General features: G+C 45.3%; 1 protein-coding gene across 1 annotated transcript in view; it reads left to right on the top strand.

Moving 5' to 3' along the window:
• Positions 1-21,049, top strand: part of LOC123995357 (leucine-rich repeat and fibronectin type-III domain-containing protein 2-like) — a 144,592-nt gene that overhangs the window by 84,143 nt on the left and 39,400 nt on the right. Inside the window, exon 3 of the mRNA XM_046298907.1 lies at positions 9,956-10,056. The gene's annotated coding sequence lies outside the window, so the exon portion shown is untranslated. The remainder of the gene's footprint in view (positions 1-9,955; positions 10,057-21,049) is intronic.

The raw sequence follows: 21,049 nt of genomic DNA, 5'->3' as shown, positions 1-21,049 counted from the left end.
ACGTTCAATCGGTGGTTTCAGGCCCTGTCTGATGGCTGATATTGATATAGTTGGTATGGCTATAAGATTGCCTAGGACTGCACCATTTGGTCTATCCCTATTAGTAGTAGAGGAAAGAGTAGAAGATTGGCACCATAGGGCCTGAGACCTCAGCCTATTTCAATATGAGGACCTCTCGGAGTAAACAATGATGGAATGTTATAAACTGACTTATATGGGGTTTGGTTGCCATCGTGCAACAGCCAAAGTTCTCTACGTGATTTGAAAAATGAGGGGCTGTTCAAGTTTATGGAATTCACATTTCAACTAATAGTACTGGGTGAGCAGAACACAGTGGGCATCTCTTTTGAGCTAACAATAGCAGATCTAAGAGTGGAGTTAAAATTGATTGGTACAAGATTACAACTGACAACACCCCATGGCAGTACAGACAACAGTACGACGATAACGCTTAGAGAGGATGGGAGGTATTACCGAAACGGGGCTTGGTCTGCCTCTGAGTCAATATCTTAACGCAGCCGAGAAATGTGAAGAGAGGGTCCAGACTCCTAGATGGTTTGTGTCCATCATCTTTGTAGAGCATCTTTTGTTTCCAAAAAGTGTCGAAATTGTTAATAACAGTTGTGCCAACAGAGTGGCGGTAGTGTTTAAACCAGATATGAAGAGCTAAGATTCCCGCTGAACATTTCACAGCCACCACCCAGCGACGGCATGGAGCCAGAGATAATCAGCTGCTTTTTCTGAGCCTTTCAGGGTGTTGATCAGCTCAATAAAATCCTGTTTCATTTTCTCTGATTTACCCTTTTGATATCATTTAATCCCACTACGCAGCAGCCGCTCTTGGCTGGACACACGGAATAAAGCCTGTGACATCATTTAATCCCACTACGCAGCAGCAGCCCTTGGCTGGACACACGGAATAAAGCCTGTGACATCATTTAATCCCACTACGCAGCAGCAGCCCTTGGCTGGACACACAGAATAAAGCCTGTGATATAATTTAATCCCACTACGCAGCAGCAGCCCTTGGCTGGACACACGGAATAAAGCCTGTGACATCATTTAATCCCACTACGCAGCAGCAGCCCTTGGCTGGACACATGGAATAAAGCCTGTGATATAATTTAATCCCACTACGCAGCAGCAGCCCTTGGCTGGACACACGGAATCAAGCCTGTGACATCATTTAATCCCACTACGCAGCAGCAGCCCTTGGCTAGACACACAGAATAAAGCCTGTGATATAATTTAATCCCACTACGCAGCAGCAGCCCTTGGCTGGACACACGGAATAAAGCCTGTGACATCATTTAATCCCACTACGCAGCAGCAGCCCTTGGCTGGACACATGGAATAAAGCCTGTGATATAATTTAATCCCACATGCACTACGCAGCAGCAGCCCTTGGCTGGACACATGGAATAAAGCCTGTGATATAATTTAATCCCACATGCACTACGCAGCAGCAGCCCTTGGCTGGACACACGGAATAAAGCCTGTGATATAATTTAATCCCACTACGCAGCAGCAGCCCTTGGCTGGACACACGGAATAAAGCCTGTGACATCATTTAATCCCACTACGCAGCAGCAGCCCTTGGCTGGACACACAGAATAAAGCCTGTGATATAATTTAATCCCACTACGCAGCAGCAGCCCTTGGCTGGACACACGGAATAAAGCCTGTGATATAATTTAATCCCACATGCACTACGCAGCAGCAGCCCTTGGCTGGACACACTGAATAAACCCTGTGATATCCTTCAGCATAGCCTCCGGGGTAGCACAGGGTTTTTGCTCCAGAAACCGAGATGTGCCTCACCATGGAACTACCAATGAGGAAGGTGAATGGCCGTTTCTGTGCCTCCTGGAGGATCGACGGGAGATGGGGGACGGAGGAATTCAGGATGGTCTGTTGCGATTCAGGATGGTCTGTTGTGATTCAGGATGGTCTGTTGTGTTCAGGATGGTCTGTTGTGTTCAGGATGGTCTGTTGTGATTCAGGATGGTCTGTTGTGTTCAGGATGGTCTGTTGTGTTCAGGATGGTCTGTTGTGATTCAGGATGGTCTGTTGTGATTCAGGATGGTCTGTTGTGTTCAGGATGTTTATTTTTCATGCTGTGAGAAACTGGTCAAAACTGGTCAAATTAAGATCCTATCAAAGTGGTACCTGTGGATATTACACGTTAGCAGTGATTTCTAAATCAGTCTATGTTGTAGCAAAGCATTCTGAAGCAAAGTTCTAGTTTCTGGTAATTTTTAAAATAATGAGATGTAGCACAGTAGACGTGGTCTAATTCACTTGGCAGCTAATTCTATTTCTCCACTTGACTAATTACTAACAGAGTTCTCTCTATCTATCTCCATCTCTCGCCATGGAATAGGTTCAAGATCATTTAGATCTCAACATGTGTAAGTCAAAGCATTTGGCTCTGGATAAAGTGAGAAATACCTACCAGATGTGGCTGCTAGGAGGCAGAAACTCACATCAGGTTCCCTCCATGTGCTTAAGATTGTGCTTTGCACTTTTTTTGTCTTGCATGATGGCCCATCGCAAAAGTAGTCAATATTATGGCACATTAGTCACTAATGGGAAAGCAGAATCCTCCTTTCAAGATGGGCTAAAGAGGAACGCGGTCATTGGCTTGTGTCATTAGTTGAAAACAAACTGTGTTCAAGGAATGTTCTGCATATTTATTCAGATAAAATCCAAATAGATGAGTGTGTTGATGAGCAGTGGAGGGTTTTAGGGGGTGAATGAATCGAAAGCCTCCGTACATACTGCTCTTTGTTGCAGTTTATGGAACATTCAAGTGTTAGATAAATAGAGATCAATATGGAAAAAGGTTTGGCCTAAAGTTGATTTGAAAGATCAATGTAATTTTTTAAAGCAAACATTTACTCCCTCAAATTTTCTTGGTTTTGAGTGCTTGACATTTTAGAGTTTTTTGCAAAGTGATTCGTCAAAAGCGGAAACACGTCTCTCTGTGCAGTTTACATGTTTATCACTCATGTATCTTTTGAACTTAACGTTTTGCAAGAAAAGGGAGGTACACAATTAAAGACGATACAATGTCTCTACTCCATAAAGCCTTATAATCCAGTGCTATCCAATTCATTATAACTTCATCAAGCTCTCAATTTACATAAATGCAGCTGAATTCTTCACCCGTATCACAGAACTAATGAGTGTGGCAGGTGCACTAGGTTGTAATTATAGGAAATATCTTATTGCAATAATATTCTGTCAGAGTGAATTATCTTAAATGCAGTTGAAAAGTCCTACACTTCTACAATGGGCTCCCATGTTTTCACACTTATCTGTCAAGCTAACCCAATCAGTTGTCTGTCAAACTAACCCAGTCAGTTGTCTGTCAAGCTAACCCAGTCAGTCTGTCTGTCACGCTAACCCAGTCAGTCTGTCTGCCAAGCTAACCCAGTCAGTCTGTCAGTGAGGTGTCTGTGTTTTCTGTGTCTGTTGGAGCTAGTGTAACAAATTACTTTTGTTATGGATAGCTAATCTTGGTTAGCCCAGAAGTAAAATCTTGCATAATTTGGTCAGTTGCGTGATTAACTTCTTGGTCTATACTCGTTAGAAATTGAGAGTTCTGATCTGTGTGGGCACACACGGGAAGCACTCGACACAAAGCAGTTTAAGCACTGCCTTCGCCCAATCCTGATACACCCATATCCAGTGACGATAACTCAAAGACTGGAACTCCTGCAGCTCGTTATTTCACGCATCCAATTCTTTGGTCTAAACGCAGGAAGATGAATGGACACTTTATGTAGTGTAGCTCAGTTGGTAGAGCATGGTGCTTGCAACGCCAGGGTGGTGGGTTTGATTCCCACGGGGGACCAGTACAAAAAAAGTATGAAAATGTCTTGTAATGCAGGTGAAGGAGGACCCAAACGCGACTTAACAGAAACAGAGTTTATTAATGCTCAAAACCGAATAACTGAAATCCTCTAGATAGTAGAGGGGAAAACAACTGGAGAAGCGGCCACAGACTGCAGGTCGCTTCGGGTAGGCGCAGGCCGTAGTCAACTGAGACACCTGCTCACACGCAGCGTCTGAAGAAGGCACAAAACACGACAGGACAGGGTGATACACAATCACGGCAAAAAACACGACAGGACAGGGCGAAACGCAATTACAGCATGGAATACAAAACAAGGAACCGACGGAACAGGAACGGATCACAAAGGAATAAATAGGGAGTCTAATCAGGGGAAAGGATCGGGAACAGGTGTGGAAAGACTAAATGATGATTAGGGGAATAGGAACAGCTGGGAGCAGGAACGGAACGACAGAGAGAAGAGAGAGCGAGAGAGTGAGAGAGGGAGGGGGAGAGAGAAGGATAGAACCAAACAAGACCAGCAGAGGAAAACGAATAGCATGGGGAGCACAGGGACAAGACATGACAATGAATGACAAACATGACAGTACCCCCCCACTCACCGAGCGCCTCCTGGCGCACTCGAGGAGGAATCCTGGCGGCAACGGAGGAAATCATCGATGAGCGAACGGTCCAGCACGTCCCGAGACGGAACCCAACTCCTCTCCTCAGGACCGTAACCCTCCCAATCCACTAGGTATTGGTGACCCCGTCCCCGAGAACGCATGTCCATAATTTTATGTACCTTGTAAATAGGTGCGCTCTCGATAAGGACGGGAGGGGGAGGGAAGACGAACGGGGGTGCGAAGAAAGGGCTTAACACAGGAGACATGGAAGACAGGATGGACGCGACGAAGATGTCGCGGAAGAAGCAGTCGCACAGCGACAGGATTGACGACCTGGGAGACACGGAACGGACCAATGAACCGCGGAGTCAACTTACGAGAAGCTGTCGTAAGAGGAAGGTTGCGAGTGGAAAGCCACACTCTCTGGCCGCAACAATACCTTGGACTCTTAATCCTGCGTTTATTGGCGGCTCTCACCGTCTGTGCCCTGTAACGGCAAAGTGCAGACCTCACCCTCCTCCAGGTGCGCTCACAACGTTGGACAAACGCTTGAGCGGAGGGAACGCTGGACTCGGCAAGCTGGGATGAGAACAGAGGAGGCTGGTAACCCAGACTACTCTGAAACGGAGATAACCCGGTAGCAGACGAAGGAAGCGAATTGTGAGCGTATTCTGCCCAGGGGAGCTGTTCTGCCCAAGACGCAGGGTTCCTGAAAGAAAGGCTGCGTAGTATGCGACCAATCGTCTGATTGGCCCTCTCTGCTTGACCGTTAGACTGGGGATGAAACCCGGAAGAGAGACTGACGGACGCACCAATCAAACGACAGAACTCCCTCCAAAACTGTGACGTGAATTGCGGACCTCTGTCTGAAACGGCGTCTAACGGGAGGCCATGAATTCTGAATACATTCTCAATAATGATTTGTGCCGTCTCCTTAGCGGAAGGAAGTTTAGCGAGGGGAATGAAATGTGCCGCCTTAGAGAACCTATCGACAACCGTCAGAATCACAGTCTTCCCCGCAGACAAAGGCAGACCGGTAATGAAGTCTAAGGCAATGTGAGACCATGGTCGAGAAGGAATGGGGAGCGGTCTGAGACGACCGGCAGGAGGAGAGTTACCCGACTTAGTCTGCGCGCAGTCCGAACAGGCAGCCACGAAACGGCGCGTGTCACGCTCCTGAGTCGGCCACCAAAAGCGCTGGCGAATAGACGCAAGAGTGCCTCGAACACCGGGATGACCCGCTAACTTGGCAGAGTGAGCCCACTGAAGAACAGCCAGACGAGTGGAAACAGGAACGAAAAGGAGGTTACTAGGACAAGCGCGCGGCGACGCAGTGTGCGTGAGTGCTTGCTTAACCTGTCTTTCAATTCCCCAGACTGTTAACCCGACAACACGCCCATAAGGAAGAATCCCCTCGGGATCAGTAGAAGCCACAGAAGAACTAAACAGACGGGATAAGGCATCAGGCTTGGTGTTCTTGCTACCCGGACGGTAAGAAATCACAAACTCGAAACGAGCGAAAAACAACGCCCAACGAGCTTGACGGGCATTAAGTCGTTTGGCAGAACGGATGTACTCAAGGTTCTTATGGTCTGTCCAAACGACAAAAGGAACGGTCGCCCCCTCCAACCACTGTCGCCATTCGCCTAGGGCTAAGCGGATGGCGAGCAGTTCACGGTTACCCACATCATAGTTGCGCTCAGATGGCGACAGGCGATGAGAAAAATAAGCGCAAGGATGAACCTTATCGTCAGACTGGGAGCGCTGGGATAGAATGGCTCCCACGCCTACCTCTGAAGCGCCAACCTCGACAATGAATTGTCTAGTGACGTCAGGAGTAACGAGGATAGGAGCGGACGTAAAACGTTCTCTTAGAAGATCAAAAGCTCCCTGGGCGGAACCGGACCACTTAAAACACGTCTTGACCGAAGTAAGAGCTGTGAGAGGGGCAGCAACTTGACCGAAATTACGAATGAAACGCCGATAGAAATTAGCGAAACCTAAGAAGCGCTGCAACTCGACACGTGACCTTGGAACGGGCCAATCACTGACAGCTTGGACCTTAGCGGAATCCATCTGAATGCCTTCAGCGGAAATAACGGAACCGAGAAAAGTAACGGAGGAGACATGAAAAGAGCACTTCTCAGCCTTTACGTAGAGACAATTCTCTAAAAGGCGCTGTAGAACACGTCGAACGTGCTGAACATGAATCTCGAGTGACGGAGAAAAAATCAGGATATCGTCAAGATAGACAAAAACAAAAATGTTCAGCATGTCTCTCAGAACATCATTAACTAATGCCTGAAAAACAGCTGGCGCATTGGCGAGACCGAACGGCAGAACCCGGTACTCAAAATGCCCTAACGGAGTATTAAACGCCGTTTTCCACTCGTCCCCCTCTCTGATGCGCACGAGATGGTAAGCGTTACGAAGGTCCAACTTAGTAAAGCACCTGGCTCCCTGCAGAATCTCGAAGGCTGATGACATAAGGGGAAGCGGATAACGATTCTTAACCGTTATGTCATTCAGCCTCGATAATCCACGCAGGGGCGCAGAGTACCGTCCTTCTTCTTAACAAAAAGAACCCCGCCCCGGCCGGAGAGGAAGAAGGCACTATGGTACCGGCGTCAAGAGACACAGACAAATAATCCTCGAGAGCCTTACGTTCGGGAGCCGACAGAGAGTATAGTCTACCTCGAGGAGGAGTGGTCCCCGGAAGGAGATCAATACTACAATCATACGACCGGTGAGGAGGAAGGGAGTTGGCTCGGGACCGACTGAAGACCGTGCGCAGATCATGATATTCCTCCGGCACTCCTGTCAAATCGCCAGGTTCCTCCTGAGAAGTAGGGACAGAAGAAATGGGAGGGATGGCAGACATTAAACACTTCACATGACAAGAAACGTTCCAGGATAGGATAGAATTACTAGACCAATTAATAGAAGGATTATGACATACAAGCCAGGGGTGACCCAAAACAACAGGTGTAAACGGTGAACGGAAAATCAAAAAGACATAGTCTCACTGTGGTTACCAGATACTGTGAGAGTTAAAGGTAGTGTCTCAAATTTGATACTGGGAAGATGACTACCATCTAAGGCAAACATGGGCGTAGGCCTGTCTAACGGTCTGAAAGGAATGTTATGTTTCCGAGCCCATGCTTCGTCCATGAAACAACCCTCAGCCCCAGAGTCAATCAAAGCACTGCATGTAGCACCCGAACCGGTCCAGCGTAGATGGACCGACATAGTAGTACAAGATCTAGATGAAGGGACCTGAGTAGTAGCGCTCACCAGTAGCCCTCCGCTTACTGATGGGCTCTGGCCTCTTACTGGACATGAAATAACAAAATGTCCAGCAACTCCGCAATAGAGGCACAGGCGGTTGGTGATCCTCTGTTCCCTCTCCTTATTCGAGATGCGAATCCCTCCCAGCTGCATGGGCTCAGTCTCAAAGCCAGAGGGAGATGGTTGCGATGCGGAGCAGGGAAACACCGTTGATGCGAGCTCTCTTCCACGAGCCCGGTGACGAAGATCTACCCGTCGTTCTATGCGGATGGCGAGAGCAATCAAGGAGTCCACATCTGAAGGAACCTCCCGGGAGAGAATCTCATCCTTAACCACTGCGTGGAGTCCCTCCAGAAAACGAGCGAGCAGCGCCGGCTCGTTCCACTCACTAGAGGCAGCAAGAGTGCGAAACTCAATGGAATAATCCGTTATGGACCGTTCACCTTGGCATAAGGAAGCCAGGGACCTAGAAGCCTCCTCACCAAAAACTGAACGGTCAAAAACCCGAATCATCTCCTCTTTAAAGTTCTGGAATCTGTTAGAGCAATCAGCCCTTGCCTCCCAGATAGCTGTGCCCCATTCTCGAGCCCGGCCAGTAAGGAGTGAAATGACGAAAGCAACCCGAGCTCTCTCTCTAGAGTATGTGTGGGGTTGGAGAGAGAACACAATCTCACACTGCGTGAGAAAGGAGCGGCACTCAGTGGGCTGCCCGGAGTAGCAAGGTGGGTTATTAACCCTGGGTTCAGGAGGCTCGGCAGGCCAGGGAGTAACAGGTGGCACGAGACGTAGACTCTGGAACTGTCCAGAGAGGTCGGAAACCTGAGCGGCCAGGTTCTCCACGGCATGGCGAGCAGCAGACAATTCCTGCTCGTGTCTGCCGAGCATGGCTCCTTGGATCTCGACGACAGTGTAACGAGCGTCTGAAGTCGCTGGGTCCATTCTTTGGTCGGTTCCTTCTGTAATGCAGGTGAAGGAGGACCCAAACGCGACTTAACAGAAACAGAGTTTATTAATGCTCAAAACCGAATAACTGAAATCCTCTAGATAGTAGAGGGGAAAACAACTGGAGAAGCGGCCACAGACTGCAGGTCGCTTCGGGTAGGCGCAGGCCGTAGTCAACTGAGACACCTGCTCACACGCAGCGTCTGAAGAAGGCACAAAACACGACAGGACAGGGTGATACACAATCACGGCAAAAAACACGACAGGACAGGGCGAAACGCAATTACAGCATGGAATACAAAACAAGGAACCGACGGAACAGGAACGGATCACAAAGGAATAAATAGGGAGTCTAATCAGGGGGAAAGGATCGGGAACAGGTGTGGAAAGACTAAATGATGATTAGGGGAATAGGAACAGCTGGGAGCAGGAACGGAACGACAGAGAGAAGAGAGAGCGAGAGAGTGAGAGAGGGAGGGGGAGAGAGAAGGATAGAACCAAACAAGACCAGCAGAGGAAAACGAATAGCATGGGGAGCACAGGGACAAGACATGACAATGAATGACAAACATGACATGTCTCCCCACTCACCACTGTAAATCGCTCTGGATAAGAGTGTTTGCTACATGACGTAAATGTAGTTCTTTGGTTTTATTGTTTTGTACCTCTTCACTTATTATAATCAATAAGACAGCTATTTCCTGTCTTACATCACCATACTCAGTATGCATTAGTCATATTTATTATATCTCTCTTTGGCACTCGGATGCCCTCCCCTGCATCCCATATGACTGTCCTATGGATACGGCTGAAAACAATATTCCCTTTGTGGGGCATTCGTCATATTCATATTGAGATTCCACTTGGTTATAAGAGGAATCTGAGTTTCTAGTACTGCTGCTCTGACAATCTAAAAGCCATTGAATACAAAACATTAGATGATGAGGACTTACGTTGAGGATGTCTATCGCAGTGGTGTTACATAGATGGATGGCTCTTATGCGTTCCCCAAACAGTGTGTACGCTGCAGGGCTAGAGCTGTATTATTGGAAGCCGGAACTCGTTATGCAATAAATCCTAACCGTACTGTACAAGGGACTTATTTGACCACTGCATGTACAGTAATTCCATATCCACCAGATTCTCAGAATTCCTGTAGCTATTTACAAAGTGTACATATAATGTCTGTTAGAGCTGATTGGAGTGTGTTGCCATGTGTAAACTGATCAGAATGTGTGTGTGTGTCCTGTGTGTTCTCCAGGTTAACCATTCCCTCTTGTGTGGTGGTCAGAGACGTGCAGGCTGTGATTGATGGGTGGCACCCTGTGAGTGAACCTATGGCAGTGAAACCACACAATACAGGTAAGAAGCACCGAGCAGAGCACTGGTGTTTGGAATCCACTTACCTCACACACCTACAGCAGAGCCAATCCCTGCGGGCCTTAACCTTACTGGTACGAAAACATAGTTCTCTAGAGGTAAAACAAAGGTTGAGAAATCATTTAAAGGCTTTCGCTTCTGAAGAAGAAAGTATTGGGAAAGTAAGTGTTTGGGTGGAATGAGGTGGTACGAGGCTGGACTGATGATTGTTGTTTGTGTTGGCGTGGCTGAGTGAGGAGTGTTGAGGAGTATTGGACACATACTGTAGAAGCATGCAGGTTCCCTCGGGTTTATGATTTCTCTCAGACTAACCCCTGGATGCCCTTAAGACAAGGGGGAGGAAAGGCTCCAGCTCCTGCAGTCTCCTGGTTATTGAAAGTCAGCAGGCATTCTTTCTCAAGGATTACGGTGGATTTTGACCCTGACCACATCAAATCAAATCTATAACCCCCTGGGGGTGCAGGAGCTGACCAAGGTCAGGACGGTCTGCCATTAAATGCATGAAGCTGAAAATCAAGAATTTTAAGATACTTTTTGTTATTGAGCACAGACCTCGAAAAAGTTGGTTGGAGGTCAGGTCAATTCCAGTGTTTGGATATAAGTTAAGTTTGAGTCTGTGTTGTGTTGTGCACGTAAATATGTTGAAAATTTAAACATGCCTTTTGTCTTGCTACCCAGCTACAGCCAAAGGTAGTTATCTTTGTTTAGTGGCACGTAGCCCTGTAAGCGTCACGGTTGTTTCTTCGTTTGTTGTTTTGTTGGCGACATTTATCAAATAAAAGGAAAATTTACGCTCACCACGCTGCACTTTGGTCCACTTCTTACGATGGCCGTGACATTCACAGAAAAACATAAATTAAAACATTTTCAATTCTGCACAATTATCTCTTCAAGTGAATAGAAAAACAGCAGGGGGAATTTCAAGCCCTTATCTCTTTACCCTAAACTGGGTGCTGCTGAATCGAAGTTGACCAATCATTGCTGCTTTCAACATCGAAGTAAATGAACAGTCTACTACCGCTACACTGGGGACTTATTGCTTGATATGTTACAGTAAACTACACTCCTTTGCTGTATCGTTTCAGCAGCAATACTTTTTCTCTGTTCTTGATATGGGCTTCTGTTGTGAACACAGACCCAGCTGCCCAGGTCCATGGTGTGAGAAGGAGGTACCTCTCTGACACAGACACCACGGGTAGCCTTGCCTTATGAGCCTCAGTAAGGCTTCCTCTGGCGGGAGTGGAGGATAAGATCTCTGTTTGTGAATTGGGAAATTGTTACAGCTGATACTCAGAGGTAAAATATGGGCAGTATGTAGAAGCAAAACTGACGGCAGCCATTTTGAATCTGCTATAGCCTGACTGTGCCCAGCTGTGTCCTGTGTTTTCCATGTAGACCAAATAAATCAATCAACAATGTGGGGTAAAAACAATACAGTGGACCATGCAGTAGGGGAGGATCCATGTTTTATTACACCTGTCTTGTTGCCGATAAAAGGTGATATGCCATCTTAATCAGAGTTGGACAGAGAAGAAAGGAGAAAGGAGATGTATGGTGTTAGAATCCCGCCCTGTCCGTGAAACTACATCCGCCAGGATTTGAGCGGAGGAATCCCGTCGAATTTCATGGGCAGTTCTAAGATTGATATACTCTGCTTGGGTGGTTTCTCTGTCTCTTTGAGGAGAAGGGACTGAGAAAGTAAAGCACACTAACTCCTCTCCTGCAGGACATTTAATCGCATGGTTGTTAAAGCAATCCGCAACTCACTGCAATAAAACCTTCTCTGTCCCTTTAAAATAAAATTGATTGCTTCGAAAGACTGTCATTTTATAAGACAGAAGATCTCATTGTACAGTATTTTTAGAGGGAAACTGGGATTACTGTAAAACTCTAAAATCATACAATGTACACTATCTATTTGCTTCTACAGCGGTTTGGGCTATTTGCTCAGACAAAGAAAATCAATTTTCACAGAAAGAAAAGTGCAGGGTTAGGATTGTACTCTTATTATAATGATGCAATAACTCCTACACAACAATGACTGAGATAAGGCCTTGCATAATCCAATAAGAATAGATTTGACAACAGTGTGTTTGTCTGAGGATACTCATTCCTCTATTTTCTAAGAGAACATAATGTTGTGTGTTTTTGATTTTACTATCCTTGTGGGGGACCAGAAGTCCTCACAACGATATTAAAACAAGCAAAAGGGACATTTTAGGCTTAGGGGTTAGGGTTTAAGGTCAGGGTTAGGGTTTAAGGTCAGGGTTAGGGTTTAAGTTAAGGGTTAGGGTTTAAGGTTAGGGTTAGGGTTTACGGTTAGGGTTAGGGTTTAAGGTCAGGGTTAGGGTTTAAGGTCAGGGTTAGGGTTTAAGGTCAGGGTTAGGGTTTAAGGTCAGGGTTAGGGTTTAAGGTCAGGGTTAGGGTTTAAGGTTAGGGTTAGGGTTTAAGGTTAGGGTTAGGGTTTAAGGTCAGGATTAAGGTTTAAGGTCAGGTTTAGGGTTTAAGGTCAGGGTTAGGGTTTAAAGTCAGGGTTAGGGTTTAAGGTTAGGGTTAGGGTTTAAGGTCAGGGTTAGGGTTTAAGGTTAGGGTTTAAGGTTAGGGTTAGGGTTTAAGGTTAGGGTTAGGGTTTAAGGTTAGGGTTAGGGTTTAAGGTCAGGGTTAGGGTTTAAGGTTAGGGTTTAAGGTTAGGGTTAGGGTTTAAGGTCAGGGTTAGGGTTTAAGGTCAGGGTTAGGGTTTAAGGTCAGGGTTAGGGTTTAAGGTTAGGGTTAGGGTTTAAGGTTAGGGTTAGGGTTTAAGGTTAGGGTTAGGGTTTAAGGTCAGGATTAAGGTTTAAGGTCAGGGTTAGGGTTTAAGGTCAGGGTTAGGGTTTAAAGTCAGGGTTAGGGTTTAAGGTTAGGGTTAGGGTTTAAGGTCAGGGTTAGGGTTTAAGGTTAGGGTTAGGGTTTAAGGTTAGGGTTAGGGTTTAAGGTTAGGGTTTAAGGTTAGGGTTAGGGTTTAAGGTCAGGGTTAGGGTTTAAGGTTAGGGTTTAAGGTTAGGGTTAGGGTTTAAGGTTAGGGTTAGGGTTTAAGGTCAGGGTTAGGGTTTAAGGTCAGGGTTAGGGTTTAAGGTTAGGGTTTAAGGTTAGGGTTAGGGTTTAAGGTTAGGGTTTAAGGTTAGGGTTAGGGTTTAAGGTTAGGGTTAGGGTTTAAGGTCAGGGTTAGGGTTTAAGGTCAGGGTTAGGGTTTAAGGTCAGGGTTAGGGTTTAAGGTTAGGGTTAGGGTTTAAGGTCAGGGTTAGGGTTTAAGGTTAGGGTTAGGGTTTAAGGTTAGGGTTAGGGTTTAAGGTTAGGGTTAGGGTTTAAGGTTAGGGTTAGGGAAAATAGGATTTTGAATGGGAATGAATTGTTTGGTCCCCAAAAGGATAGTAAAACAAACATGTGTGCGTGTGTATATGTGTTTGCGTGCGCTTGCCTGCGTGCCTTCGTGCGCGGGCCTTCGTGCGCGTGCATGTGTGTGTGTGTGTGTGGGCACTAGATGTGGGAGTCTGACAGTACAGGCTATCGTATCTAAGAGAGTAGGAGGACAACATTATGTTATTAGCTGCTAGAGGAGCCAGCTGAATGAGGCACTAGCACAAGGTTAATGGGTATTACATCTGAGGGTACAAATACGAATGACTCTCTTGACAAACAGAAATGATTTATTACATGGACGTAATTGTGCTGGATCATTTCCCTCGACAAAGCCAGGGAATGTAGACCATTTTTCTCCATTCTCTATCATTTGAGGACAATTTGAAACAATGAAATATATATATTTCTTAACATTATTGAAAATAAAATTGTACGTCTCTGTTAAAGAGTCTGAATGCTACTACATTAATGTAAACAGCAGTACACAATAGATCCCTCTGTAGTATCATGTCTGGAACCATCCATATTACTTGTTCTTCTACTCATTGTTGTTGTTTGTCTCCTGGAACAGTCATGTGAAGCTGGTGTCTTTGTGTCAGTGGTCCAGAGCAGTCAGAGAGAGAGAGAGTGCACACACATTTCAGCGCACGCACACGCATGCACGTACACACACACACACACAGTTAGATGTGTCTTAGCCTAACACGTGTTCAGCCCTGGCTATGTCAGATTTTTTTCTTGCAAAGATACTCCACATGAATCTGAATACATTTAATCAGCCTTATCATTGCTGTTCTAAGGAGATACAGTATGTCATTGTTGGGTATCCTTGGGGGAATCCCCCAAATTGGAGAGAAGATATGGACACCAATGGAACCCAACATAACAGTCAAGATTAACAACCGTCTCTATGTCTCCATCAGAAGAGGACAGCTCTGTATTTTCTCCATCTTAAAGGGACTCATTTGCCCCGTTTGTTCCTCTGCGAGCTTCTGTGAGGTGTTTGGTTTTCATCCAAAAGGATTAGTTATTTAATGCCGACAGCCAGTGCGTAGGTTTTTTGCTGCAATGTTCTGGAGAGTTGTGCTGTTGTGGAGAATGCAGCGGTTGTATGGGGAGGCAGAGCTCCTCTGTAATCCTTCCTTCTGTCTTAATGCCAGCAGCGGGACTCTGTGTCCAACCGGCGGAGGAATACGTGTGGGAGAGCGAGGGGATAAACACTTGCTGTGGTAGAGAAAATCATTCAAATGGAAGAAAGAACAGACCCACCAGCTCTCTGTTTTGTGTGGGCACAGACATGCATACACGCATGCACACGTGCAGTGTTGCTTCCATCCCTCTCCTTGCCCCAACCTGGGCTTGATCCAGAGACCCTCTGCACACATTGACAACAGTCATCATTACCTTTTAGAGGTCTTCACAGGTCCAAAAAATTGGACCCGTTCCAAAATGGACCTGGGGCTTTCCCACCCAGACCCGATATACTATTTTAAATATAGAGACCTGTTCTGAACGGACCCGAGGACAACTAAACTTGTTCCTTATAGACCTATTCGGATCCAAATTCATTACATATTGTGAGAGAAATTATGTATTTTCCTGATTTATTTGAAATCAATGGTTAACAATTCAAATCTAACTAATAGTCATTAGTTAGATTTCTGTCCTGCTAGTGTATGTGTTTCTATGGTCTCCACTCTAGTTCCCTGCAGCTAATCTGGGCGTATGATGACCAGAGATGGCTTGAGCTGACAAATGAGTTAAAGACTGCATTACATAGACAAGAATGTGTTATACTAGATAGCTTAGGAGTAGAAAAATCCCTCATTGTCTCAAAATTATCCTTGCATCTGCGAGACTAAGCCAGGGTGGGGTTAAGACAATACACCCCCTTGCAGATGACAGGATGAACCCAAAGTGGCAAATGATGCCCCAATCTGCATGGGAGGGGTGGAACCAACCATAACTAAGCATTCTTAGTGTCAGTTATAAACTCAGAAAAAAAAGAAACGTCCTTTCACTGTCAACTGCGTTTATTTTCAGCAAACTTAACATGTGTAAATATTGGTATGAACATAACAAGATTCAACAACTGAGACATAAACTGAACAAATTCCACAGACATGTGACTAACATAAATTGAATAATGTGTCCCTGAACAAAGGGGGTCAAAATCAAAACAGTCAGTATCTGTGGCCACCAGCTGCATTGAGTACTGCAGTGCATCTCCTCCTCATGGACTGCACAAGATTTGCCAGTTCTTGCTGTGAGATATTACCACACTCTTCCACCAAGGCACCTGCAATTTCCCAGAAATTTCTGGGGGGAATGGCCCTATCCCTCACTCTCCGATCCAACAGGTCCCAGACCTGCTCAATGGGATTGAGATCCGGGCTCTTTGCTGACCATGGCAGAACATTGACATTCCTGTCTTGCAGGAAATCACTCACAGAATGAGCAGTATGGCTGTTGGAATTGTCATGCTGGAGGGTCATGCCAGGATAAGCCTGCAGGAAGGGTACCACCTGAGGGAGGAGGATGTCTTCTCTGTAACGCACAGTGTTGAGATTGCCTGCAACGACAACAACCTCAGTCCGATGATGATGTGACACACCGCCCCAGACCATGATGGACCCTCCACCTCCAAATCAAACCCGCTCCAGAGTACATGCCTAGGTGTAACGCTCATTCCTTTGAAGATAAACGCAAATCCGACCATCACTGGTGTGACAAAACCGTGACTCGTTAGTGAAGAGCACTTTTTGCCAGTCCTGTCTGGTGGGTTTGTGCCCATAGGTGACGTTGTTGCCGGTGATGTCTGGTGAGGACCTGCCTTACAACAGGTCTACAAGCCCTCAGTCTAGCCTCTCTCAGCCTATTGCGGACAGTCCGAGCACTGATTGTGCGTTCCTGGTGTAACTCGGGCAGTTGTTGTTGCCATGCTGTACCTGTCCCGCAGGTGTGATGTTTGGATGTCCCGATCCTGTGAAGGTGTTGTTACACGTGGTCTGCCACTGCGAGGACAATCAGCTGTCTATCCTGTCTCCCTGTAGCACTGTCTTATGCGTCTCGTTCCACAGGTGTTCATGAATTGTTTATGGTTCATTGAACAAGCATGGGAAACCATGTTTAAACGCTTTACAATGAAGATCTGTCAAGTTATTTGGATTTTTACAAATTAACTTTGAAAGACAGGGTCCTGAAAAGGGAAGTTTTTTTTTGTTGCTGAGTTTATAAAGAACTCTTCAAGTTTAGGTTACTCGGTCCGACACTCAAGGGTGTGGGGTCGACCAGCCTCATTATTGCAATAATTAATCGATATTGAATAAAGATGATTGTTTGAAGAATAAAAAAATATATCTCACTTGATTAGAATATTCCACGACAATATCGCCTAACTTTTGCCAATCACGGAGCTAGGCTTTTGGGCTGTGGCCTATTGCTGCTTTGTTGACTTATGGTTGGTCAACAAAAACCTATACACGCCACGCTACACTCTCGTGAAAAGCAAGAGCAGCAGTATAAATTATACAGTTTATCGCACTCTTTACTGTAGCAGTCACGTTTGTCAGTTAAAATTACACATACCTGAGACCTGTGACAATCAGATCTGACCCAGACCTGTGACATTATTTAGAACTCTGGATTTGAACCCACTCGGGTCCCAGATTTGTTCTCAGATATTCATGTACAGGTGGATCCGTAAATACCTCTATTACCTATCGCTCCACAAAATCTGCGGCCCTTGCAGAGCAAGGATATCAACTACTTCAAGGACTCTGTGCAAGTTACGTCACTGATTGAAACGCTACTAGCGCACACCACTAACTAGTTAGCCATCTCACACCGGTTACACTCGTCCCCCTTTTGACCTCCTTCTCCGCCGCAGCAAGTGATCTGAGTCAACATCATCAATATAACAGTATTGCTTCCATCCCTCTCCTTTCCCCAACTTCGGCGTGAATCAAGGACCCTCTAAACAACAGTCACCTTCAAAGTAGCGTTACCTATCGTGCCACAAAAGCCACAGAGCAAGGGAATCAACTACTTCAAGGTCTCAGAACGAGAGACATCCCTGATTGAAAAGCTACTAGCTCGCAGCTCTAACTATCTAGCCATTTCACACTGGCTACACACACACGTACACAGAAAAACATGCACAGACATACACACACACAGTTAGGGCTTTAAGTATTTAGTAGGGTTACTTCTGCAACACTTCTTCATGAGTACAATATAGGTCACAGTCTGCATTGATAATCACAATGCTGCTGTGATCATTGAAGTTGTTTGTGAGTGTGTCCACCCTGAGCACATACATTATATTACACAACACCACTTCCGGCAGTCTGTAGAGGAGGCCTGATGGATCCCAGTGGCAGCTGTCACCATGCCTAAGAAGCCAAGCTGAGGATAATTATTGATAATTGCTTTGGGAGCCATTATTTTCCCCGTTCTACCGGCCACACAACATGGCGCTGTGTGTGTGTGTGCCCGTGCGTGTGTGTGTGCAGAGGGAGTTTAGTGTGACCAAGACAACTGGAAAACACAAACAGAGATCTATTTCTGCTGCCTGCAAGCTCTGACAGAAAAGCCTCTGTTGCGTTTTGCTGCTATTGGATAGATTTCTCCAAGGGGATACCCTAGCTTAATTGGATGGGAGAGGCTTTAGTCCCAGTCACTCAAATGCCATTGGTTTATTCTCACTGTGTAAGCAAGTTCATGTGAGTGCTGATGGCTTATATTTTACATAGTTACTTAAGAGTCAGTAAAGAGTGTGGTTCATTTCACAGTTATGGTAGTCCAGCAGGGTCAATTCAGTCATTTGTAGTTGTTGTGCTCTAAGTTGTTACGGAAATTGACCCACTATGCTGTTTAGTTTCTGCATCTACACCATATCGAGTCTACCTTTAATGAAATAGATTTATGTGAGTTACATTTGTATATATATACAGTGAGCACCATAATTCATTGGACAGTGACACTGTTTTTGTTATTTTGGTTCTGTACTCTAGCACTTTTAGTTTGAAAGGATACAATGACAATGAGGGTGAAGTGCAGACTGTCAGCTTTAATTTGAGGGTATTTTCATACATATCGGATGAACCGTTTAGAAATTATAGAAGCTTTTGTACATAGTCCCCCCCCATTTTCATGCATCAAAAAACATTGGACTGTTTAACATAATGTAGAATAAAGTAATCATTGTTAATATTTGGTCGCATATCCTTTGCATGCAATGACTGCTTGCATCAGCATCACCAGATGCTGGGTATCTTCCATGGTGATGCTCTGCCAGGCCTGTACTGCAGCCATTTTCAGTTCTTGCTTGTTTCAGGGACTTATTGCCTTCAGTCTCCTCTTCAGCATGTAAAATGCATGTTCAATTGGATTCAGATCTGGTGATTGACTCGGCCAGTCAAAAACCCCTTCGTTGCTCTAGCAGTATGTTTAGGGTCATTGTCTTGTTGCTTGATGAAGTGCCGTACAATGAGTTTGGAGGCATTTGGTTTTATCTGAGAAGATAAAATATTTCTGTAGACTTCAGAATTCATTGTTCTACCTCTGTCTGCAGTCACATCATCGATAAAGACAAGTGAGCCTGTTCCACTGGCAGCCATACAGGCCCAAGCCATAACACCCCCTCCACCATGTTTCACGGATGAGGTGGTATGCTTTGGATCATGGGCATGTCTTTTTTTCTACACACTTTCCTCCTTCCATCACTCTGGTAGATGTTAATATTTGTCTCATCTGTCCATAATACTTTTTTGCAGAACTCTTGGGGCTCTTTTTAGGTGTTTTTTAGCAAACTGTAATCTCACCTTTCTGTTCTTCAGGCTTATCAGTGGTTTGCATCTTGTACTGTACCCTGTAGTCCTGCTGGTGTAGTCTTCTACATATGGTAGACTTTGACACATCAACAACTGTATCCAGGAGAGTGTTTTTGATCTGTTGGGCTGTTGTCAGGGGAGGTTTGTTCACCATAGAGAGTATTATCCTGTCATCCACTACAGTGGTCTTCCTCAGTCTACCGGGTCTTTTGACATAATTGTGTTCACCGGTTGTTTTTTTCTTGTTAATGATGAACCAAACTGTTGACTTGGGCCCAGGGTTTTTGCAATGTTCCTGATTGATTGATGTTCATTTCTAAGCATTATGACGGCTAGCTTCATCTGCATCGACACTGCTGTCTTTCTCATGTTGTTACACCCCAACAACAACCTCAAAAGCCAATAGCAACGTCTAGAATCAATACTATTCATCTTTATCTTATCCGACCTGCCACAACTGAAGTAATTCAATTATGTATTTTATTACATTTTTTAGATCACTCTACTAATATATATTTTTGAGATGTTTTAAACATATGTTGTATGTGTGACACTCAATATTGGTATCCCCTGTCCCTACTAGTCACGAGGCACATTCACACCTGAGCCCAGGAATAAGAGCCTCCTTAGTCTTGGGCTAGGGCCCAAGACGGGTCTAAGTCGAGTGTTCACACTTGCATATTCTAAAGTGGGCTAGCACCAACCTTAGCCCAGTGCTAGCTGGCCCTGCTCCTGAGCTTGCCCAAAAGGGATGCCTAAAAAATACTGTACCAAAATAGCCTGTGTGACTGATGGTCAAGAACAATCCTTAGATAGGCAGACCGCAAGCTTTAAACAAACCATCAATGTTGGAAATCAAATGCTAGGCTAGAATCAAGAGGAAATCAAATTCTAGGCTAGAATTGTAAGAGGTAGAATTTTGGTCACATGTAAGAGATAGAATGTTGGTCGCATGTAAGAGTGAATGTTGGTCACATGTAAGAGATAGAATGTTAGTTGCGTGGCAGAGATAGAATGTTGGTTGCGTGGCAGAGATAGAAAATTGGTCGCGTGTCAGAGAATTTTGTTGACGTGGCAGAGATAGAATGTTGATTGCATGTAAGAGATAGAATGTTGGTGGAATGTAAGAGATAGAATGTTGGTCGCATGTTAGAGATAGAATGTTGGTCCCATGTCAGAGATAGAATGTTGGTCACGTGGCAGGGATAGAATGTTGGTCGCATGGCAGAGATAGAATGTTGGTCACTTGTCAGAGATAGAATGTTGGTCACCTGTCAGAGATAGAATGTTGGTTGCCTGTCAGAGATAGAATGTTGGTCACATGGCAGAGATAGAATGTTGGTCGCATGGCAGAGATAGAATGTTGGTCACAAGAAAGAGATATCATTTTGGTCTCATGTAAGAGATATAATGTTGGTCGCAATGGCAGAGATAGAATTTTGGTCGCATGTAAGAGATAGAATGTTGGTTGCATGTAAGAGATAGAATGTTGGTTGCATGTAAGAGATAGAATGTTGGTTGCATGTAAGATATAGAATGTTGGTCACATGTTAGAGATAGAATGTTGGTCCCATGGCAGAGATAGAATGTTGGTCGTATGGCAGATATAGAATGTTGGTTGCATGTAAGAGATAGAATGTTGGTCGCATGGAGGAGATAGAATGTTGGTCGCATGGAGGAGATAGAATGTTGGTCACGTGGCAGTGATATAATTTTGGTCACATGAAAGAGATAGAATGTTGGTC

The sequence above is a fragment of the Oncorhynchus gorbuscha genome, linkage group LG14, assembly GCF_021184085.1.
Source record: "Oncorhynchus gorbuscha isolate QuinsamMale2020 ecotype Even-year linkage group LG14, OgorEven_v1.0, whole genome shotgun sequence".
Taxonomy (NCBI): Eukaryota; Metazoa; Chordata; class Actinopteri; order Salmoniformes; family Salmonidae; genus Oncorhynchus; species Oncorhynchus gorbuscha.
This window is presented reverse-complemented; position numbering and strand designations above follow the sequence as displayed.